This window comes from Triticum urartu, chromosome 1, assembly GCF_003073215.2.
Source record: "Triticum urartu cultivar G1812 chromosome 1, Tu2.1, whole genome shotgun sequence".
Classification (NCBI taxonomy): Eukaryota; Viridiplantae; Streptophyta; class Magnoliopsida; order Poales; family Poaceae; genus Triticum; species Triticum urartu.
In genome coordinates, this window is record NC_053022.1 from 386,311,624 (window position 1) to 386,319,694 (window position 8,071).

An 8,071-nucleotide genomic window follows, 5' to 3' on the forward strand; every position below is an offset into this window, starting at 1 on the left:
ATGAATTACCAAAACCACCTAGGGATAGTTGCACTTTCAATCTCCCCCTTTTTGGTAATTGATGACAACATATAGATCAAAGCTTCGACAAATGATAATAAGCATGAAATATATCGTCGCTTTGAGAAGTATGTGACAAGTAAGAGCTCCCCCTAAATTTGTGCATATTTAAAATTTGCTTTGGACTGCAAATGCACAAAGAGTTAGAGTCATGGGTTACTCTTCCATGTCACATACATCTTGGTGGAGCGCTTAAAAATGATAAGAATGAAGTACATGCACTGATCACCAAGAATAGTGAATGATCACATAAGATAGATAAGATAATAATATTAAGCAAGCATTAAGTGTAGCTTATGATCAAACACATGATCATCAATGTCTCACAAGCATAGTATCTCAAGCACTCAAAAGCAAACAAAGTTCGAAAAACCACCAAATAAAGCAAGAGAGAAAAAAGCAACACTCTCTCTCTCTCGAAGCCTATGATCTATACATTTCTCCCCCTTTGGCAACAAGTTACCAAAAAGTTCCTAGAAAATGCATAGTGCTAGATCGACGCTCAGGCTTGATCTTCTGGTGGTGGTGGAGTCCGGAGCACTCCAAGGACGAAGCCTTCTGTAGACGTGGTTGGAGTTGAAGCTGAAGTGGATGCTGGAGCTGGTGGAACTGAAGCTGTAGCTGGTGCAGAAGTGGTGGCTCTGGTGTCAGCAACTGGCACTGCATATGATCTCTGAGCTCTGGGCACTCTGGCAAATGCATCAGTTGTAGTCTTGCCTCTCCTCTCCTGCATGTCATCCTGGAGCTGCTCCACTGCAGTCTGAATCTCTGTCACTTTGACATCCAAGTCATAGAACTTTTGTTCCATGATCCTCTCTAAGCTTGCCTGGTTCTGAGTTAGGGTGGCTAGTCCTTGCTCAATCCGCAGGGTGGATGCAATCAAGTAACCAAGCTGCTCTTGTTTGGTTTTCAAGAAATACTCAGATGCCTCCTCTTGAGTTGGCATCTTGGCAGCTTTCTCCTTCCTTGCCTTCTCCTTCTTTGCTTGTGCTTGTGCTGATGATGGTTCATTCTCAGTCATAACAACTTGATTATCTTCAAAATCTGGACGGATGGGCAGGTGTTCCTTGTCCAACAAGTATATGCCTGTGCCCATCTTTGAGTTGATGAGCTCCTGAATCTGTGGGGCATAACCACAGCTCCTCTTCTGATCTGCTGCAGTCCTCTTGATAGTCTCTACTATGAGGCTCATGACCTTGAATTTCCGAGGTACATCAAATACATGAAGCAAATTGATTGCATGGCCTCTGATCATCTTGTGATCTCCAGACTTGGGCAATAAGGTGTGCCTCAGTATCCAATTAATAGTTGGCAGCCCTGACAGAAGATAGTGTACTGAGCCAAACTTGAAAGTGTCAAGTGCTTCATTTGGAATCTCCTTGTACATGTTGGACATAGAGTTGTGGTCCATCTTCTTCTTGGCATAAATGTCCAAGTCATCTGCTTGCTCCTCTGGGGCATTAATCAGCTGAGCCCATTCAGTAACTGTAGACTGGTACCTCGTACCCTCTGACATCCATACAATCCTGCCATCTGGATAAAAATGGGTTGTGGAGTAGAACTGCATGATAAGCTCCTCGTTCCACTTTGTGAGCTTCTGCCCAACAAAGTCCTCTACTCCACATGCCTTGAAGCTGTCCTGCACTCCAGGGTAGTACTCTTCGTTGTCCTTGATGTATTGCCAGTCAACCCATCTCATATCACAGACTATTGGCTTCTTATCAAGCGGCACTGTCTCATAGAAGTCCTGCTGTTCCTTGGTGTGAAATCTGTAGTCAACAGCAGTCCTCCTCCTTGAAGCATACGGATCTGCTTCTCTCCACTTCCTCAGCCCTGAGTCTCTTTTGAGCTTCATGTCCTCAGCCACAGGATGAGCATCACTATGGTCTGGGATCTTGGGCTTGAGCTTTCTGAGCACTTGACCTTCTTCTTCTTCAGCAATGTCAGGCACTGGGGCCTTGTTCTTCTCAGCAGCTGGGATGCTTCTTGTATTCCTCTTTGGCTTTGGCTTTGGAGCTGGCTTGGCCTTAGAAGCAGTTGACCCTGATCTTATGGCATCACCCATCAGCTTGGGTGCCTTAGGTGCTGGTGCAGCAACCTCTTCTTCTTCCTCTTCTTCCATGATGGAAGCCTTTCCAAGCACTTTGGCTACGGTCTTCTTGACCCTTTCCTTCCTCTTCTTTCCCTCAGCAGCAACTGGCTCTAGGGAGTGGGTTTCTCAGTTGAAGCTCTGGCCTTTGACATAGGCTGCCTGCCTGCTGGCCTTTTGACTTTCATCCCTGGCTTTGTGCCTTGAGCTGAGCCATGTTCCTTCTCAAGCACTACTCTCTTTGAAGTTGCTTCCTCTTCTGCCACATAGTATTCATCCTCTGATTCTGAGGTTCTCTTCTTCCTTTGTCTTGTGGCATCTTTTGGCAGATTGCTAGGAGTACTTCTGCTGCCATCATCTGAGGAACTTGAGGGACTAGTGCCCTCACTCATCTGCACTTGCTCTTCTGACATGTTCTGGCTATCACTTTGGTCTGACATGATGAACAAGCTGACTGCTGACCCTGTGAATAGTTTATAGATGAGGTAGAATAGATGAGCATCACAAAATGCAGAGATTTTTGCAAAAGAATGACTCAAAAACTTAGTTTTAGTTTCCCACTGAAATCATCTCGGATCTATCGATTTTCAAACTCGGTGATACCGAAGCAGTTTTGGAACCTAAACTAGTGAACTCGGTTGGACCGAGTCACAGTTCGGTGGCACCGAGACTGCTAGGGTTTCACAAAGTTCCAAAATCGGTCACACCGATAAGTAATTCTCGGTCAGACCGAGTCTCACTTGTGCAATGGCATAAGCCAAATCAGTGGGACCGAGTTTTTCAACTCGGTGGGTCCGAGATGGTTTCGGCGGAAACCTAAACCTAGAATTTTCGAGTTAAACCTAATCTACGAGTTCATTGACTGGATAGAAGTTTAACAAACATGGAAAGAATCATGAGGATCACAATGTGCTAAGAATCGGATTGGGGAATAGCACAAAGATCGAGTCCATACCCTAGTTCGGCGGAGACTCGCTACGGCGGCAACGGCGGGGTTGAATTTCCGTTGACGGCGACGGAGACCAGCGACTGGAGGCGGCTGGCGGCGAGGAGACGATCCGGAGACCACGTTGGCAGAGCAGGCTATCGCGCGGGCGAAGGGGTTCAGAGAAATTTCCAAATTTTTGCCCGTGACTATATATAGCCCGACCCTGTCGGTGTGACCGAGTGGAACAACTCGGTGGCACCGCGATGCAAAACTGTATACAGTTATTGCAACTCGGTGTGACCGAATGGTTCAAATCGGTTGCACCGAGATCGAACACATAGATCAACTTAATGATCTCGGTAGGACCAAAAGTAGGGTATCGGTCAGACCGAGAATCACAAAGAGGTTTTGGAAGTTTAAGTCTATGACGAATCGGGGACTCCGAGCGCTCCTCACACAGAGTGGTTCGAATCTGACTTGATCAAATTTTGTGATGTTGCATGAATAGAGTTTGAGACGAGAAAAGCATAGATAGCTAGAGGAGGTTCTTAGGCATTCTTGTCCATCCACTTGGCAAAAGGAAATAAAACCGAACAATCAAAACAACAAGTGGATGTCCTCGAATGAGTAATATGCAACCAGCATGCTCACACAATAAGATGGCAAATGAAATATGTGACAAGGCATGCACAACCAATTCTAGCATCTACCAAGCAATTTGCGATGACAAGGTCATCTATATATGAGTATATTGAATTAGGAGTCAAGTGAGAACACTTGATCATAGGTCATACTCATCGTTTAAGCTCAAGTGGGGTTACCACTTTTACATAAAGCATTGTTGTGTTCACATCTTTAGAGTTGCTTTAGCTCAAGTCTTAGAGTAAAGCTCCCCCTAGATGTGATATCCCCCCTTAGAGGGATGAACTAACCTCGGGTTTTGTCAATGATGACTTCATGTAGATGTTGAAGATGTGGATGCTCAATGTTGATGTAGATCACATGGAGCTATCCATTTGAGTGAATTGCACTTTCAATACCTACATGGGTTAGTCCCACAAGGAACAAACAAGGATATCCATAGACATAGAGTGATGCACACACAAGATGATGTCCATGAAAACTTTTAGGTTACCTTGTCCCTTGTCTTACCAACAAGAGGGTTTGTGACTCCTTGAACTAGTGCAAGATGTGGAAGTTGATTGCACTTGTTCTTGCCAAAATGATAAGAGTGAAGTATGTTGGCGGAGTCACCCTCAAGAACTCTCTAGTTCTTCTTCTTTTGGATCCACACCATCTTGATGGGAATCCTTGGAGTTGTAGTCGTACTTGATGAAGTGGAACTTGAAGTAGTCTTGGGAATCCACTTGACTAAGGTCTTAGGAGCTTCATCAAATGCATCAATTTCCTCTTGAAGCTTGTCCTTGCCTTTTTGCTTGCAGTCTTGTGGTGGAAGATCATCTTGAGCTTGTGTCCCCTTGAAAGAAGTATCATACTTCTCTTGTTGAGGAACAAACTTTGTCTTGGGGTATTGATCTTCTTCCCACTCAACTCCATTGGCATTGAACTTTCGTTCAAAACCAACACCTTGATTCTTCCGGTGCATTCCTTGCTTGCGCACAATTTCCTCGAATTGCTTACTCCCGGCAAGGCTTTTGTACACTCCTTTCTCTATAATTCCCTTCAATAAGCTATTTTCTTGCTCAAGTGTAACTTGGATAAAAGAATCATTAGTGGAATCAAGAGAACTACTAGAAGCAACAATATTGGATTTAGCATGATCATTGTTACTGCTAGAGGAAGAATCTTTCTTGTTCTTGTTACTAGACTTGACTTGAGGCATGTAAGTGGATAAGAGTAAACGCTTGGCAATGTAAGAAGAACTTTTCTTGCGGAGATCATCATTGATTGCTTTTAAGAACTCATGCTCTTGCTCAAGATTGAGCTTTTCAAAGCGTAATTTCTCATGAGCTCTTAAAAGTTCTTGATGATCTTCGAAGATAGTTTCATGAGCTAACTTAAGAGTGTTTAGTTCTTTAGTTAGAGCCTCAATCTTCTCCTTATCATTGTCATTCGTTTTATCTTGATTAGCATGATTAATTGACGTTTCATCATAGTATTCATCACTAGAGTTGTCAACAAGCAAATCATCACCTAACAAGTCATCTTCATCACTATTGAGATCAACATACTCGGGGTGTGTTACCTTAGGACCTTTGGCCATGAAGCATCTTCCAATTCCTTCATTTGGTGAGTCAAATATGTCGTAGGAGTTGGTTGAAACAAGTGCTAGACCGGCAAAACCTTCATCTTGAGTATCTTCGGAGTCGGAGTGATAACTTCTCTCGGAGTGGCTGTCGGAGTCGGAGCTGGATACCCATTCACCAACATGAGCTAGATTCGGCCGAGAGAAAATCCACCAACGAGCTAGATACCCATTACACTTACTTCATGATTTGTTGTTATTTTTGAACGAATTCGATTTGGTGTTCCGCCACCTCTGTTCTTCGTCTGCGGGATTGGTTTCGGCCGCTGTTGTAGATTTGTAGGTTTTCTATTCAAATTGGGTGTGTATTTGTGTGCATTAGTGAGACAAAATTTTGCCCATGTTGTTAATTTGAAAATGCGAGCTCATACAAATCGAAATCCGGCGATTGGATCTTCTGCCTCCTGCCGTGGTTTTTTGTTCGAGGGACAGTATGATGGGGATCATTTTCTTATTTATCCGGAGCATGATGACGTTTGAAATGGCGGTTGAATCCTCCCCGTTTTGTTAATTCGATTTGGCTGGCTCATTCATTCCGAAATTGCGGATTGCACTTTCTGCCTCCCGTCGCGGTTTGTTGTTCGAGCGCACTGATTGATGGCGGATCTTTTTTGGATGTTTTATCTGGAGTATGACGACGTTCGAAATGGCTTTTGATGTGTAGGAATTGACCCAAACGATTAAATCTGGGAACCAAATTTAATCGGGGTTGTTGCTTCAATCAATTTTCGTTCTGTTGTACAAGCTAGACTGCTAGAACATTCGCACCTGAACTTCTGTGCTATAAGTAGATGCTTGACTTCAGTCAATGGTTTGTTATTTTTGATGATCCACTATCTTCAGTAGATGCTGGACTTCTTTCTAATTAATGGTTGAACTTCTGGTTTTCCACATTGCATCCCATATTTTGCAAGGCAAAGGTGCATGGTGCTATATATTTTATTTTTTTCATTTTTTTATAATTTTAGTTCTTGAGATGTTATTTTTAGAGTTTGTCTCATGGTCAATCATGGTATTAGTCCAAGTATGCATGCACTTTTTCTAGATCATCTAAGGGTCGTTGTACAAGCTGGACTTCTGTACTGTTCATACTTGAACTTTTGTTTTTCCTTCTTTGCAAGGTAATGGAGCAAGCCCTATGTGTTTCTTTCTTTTTTATGTTATTTTCATTCTTTTGCATTGCTTTGGATTTTTTTTGATAGTCCCATGAGCAACCATGTAATTGGCCTACAGATATGCGTATATTTCTTATTTTTTCTAGTATGTTTTCGTACTTATAGTAGTTGTTCGATCTTCAGTGAATAACTATCCTGAACTTCTGTATGCTAAACGTTTTTAAAATGTTAATTTGAGGTTTTGACAAAATCTATTACTCAGTGTATATTTGTTTTTGTTTAGCTAGAACTCAGTGTTCTTTTTGCCTTTGATGTGTTGCAGCATGTGGATCTTGAGCCTGTGCGCACTGAAAGACCAGGAGAAAAAGTTGCATATTACAAGATAGCTAGTATGTGGTCCTGAATTGATGAGTGTTTTCTTTAGAGTTGATGATATGATCGGTTCTTGTCCTAACAATGTTTCTTAACTTAGACCACTATAAATGGGCCTTGGATGAGCTATTCATTAAGCATGATTTCCGTCGAGTAATCATTCTGGAAGGTCTGATCTCCTTGATGGTTCTTGTTCTTAGATGTTTCCGCATGCCATCTCATTTCCATGGTTAATTGGTTAACAGATGACATGGAGATCGCCCCAGATTTCTTTGACTACTTCGAGGCTGCAGCGAAATTACTTGATACTGACAAGTATGTCACAACTGTACTCTGATTATACATGTCAAGACAATGAATAAATATCAAGTATGTTTAATTACGTTACTGTAATTGTTGTTGTTGTGGTATTGAAGGACGATAATGGCTGTTTCTTCTTGGAATGGCAATGGACAAAAGCAGTTCGTTTATGACCCAAGTTAGTTCTCTGTTCTGATAGGCCTCTGTTCACCTTTATTTCCGCATTAGAAGGGAGAGTTGCTCAATTTTTCTAGATAATGCTTTGCAGAGGCTCTTTACCATTCAAAGCATCGAGGTCGGGGTCTGTTTTTAAAATGCTCAAGATCTTCATTGAATAACTGTCCCGAACTTCTATATCTTTTCTATTTGAACTTCTTTAATTATAATTATGTTTGTTATTTTAGGATTTAAATGGGCCTATTGACAAATGCGGTAGCGCGAGGCCGAGCAGGGGGGAGGGGGTCGATGCAACGCGTACGGGCTTGGGATTGAGTACTTGCTGCTGGGAACTTCTGAGCTTCTTCATGCGTCTCTCGTCTTCCTGTCAAAAAAGAAAAAAAATGTTTATTAGCACACAAGTTACATCTGCCTATACCTTTCTAACTAAACTTAGCATTATTCATAGCCTGAACTTCTCATATATAAAGCTATTTGTAGCCTGGACTGATGCTCATAAATTACCTGAACTTCGCATGGCTGTAAGCAGGAAGATTTTCTACTATTTGCAGCCTGGACTGATGCTCACAGACTACATGAACTTCACATGTTACAGCAGGCAGATTTAAAAAAAGCTTTTGTAGCCTGGACTGATGCTTAGAGATGTACCTGAACTTCTCATGGATGTGAAGTTCAGGCAGATTTACTACTATTTTTGGCAGCCTGAACTTATCATGGACTGATGCTCACAGATGTACCTAAACTTCTCATGGATGTGAAGTTCA

General features: G+C 42.3%; 1 long non-coding RNA gene across 1 annotated transcript; it reads left to right on the forward strand.

Annotated features, from left to right (window-relative positions):
* Positions 1–6,772: 6,772 nt before the first annotated feature.
* LOC125534313 lies at positions 6,773–7,147 on the forward strand. The gene is made up of 3 exons (XR_007294449.1): positions 6,773–6,847; positions 6,931–6,999; positions 7,076–7,147. It is a non-coding gene; the product is annotated as an uncharacterized LOC125534313 (long non-coding RNA).
* The last annotated feature ends 924 nt before the right edge of the window (positions 7,148–8,071 follow it).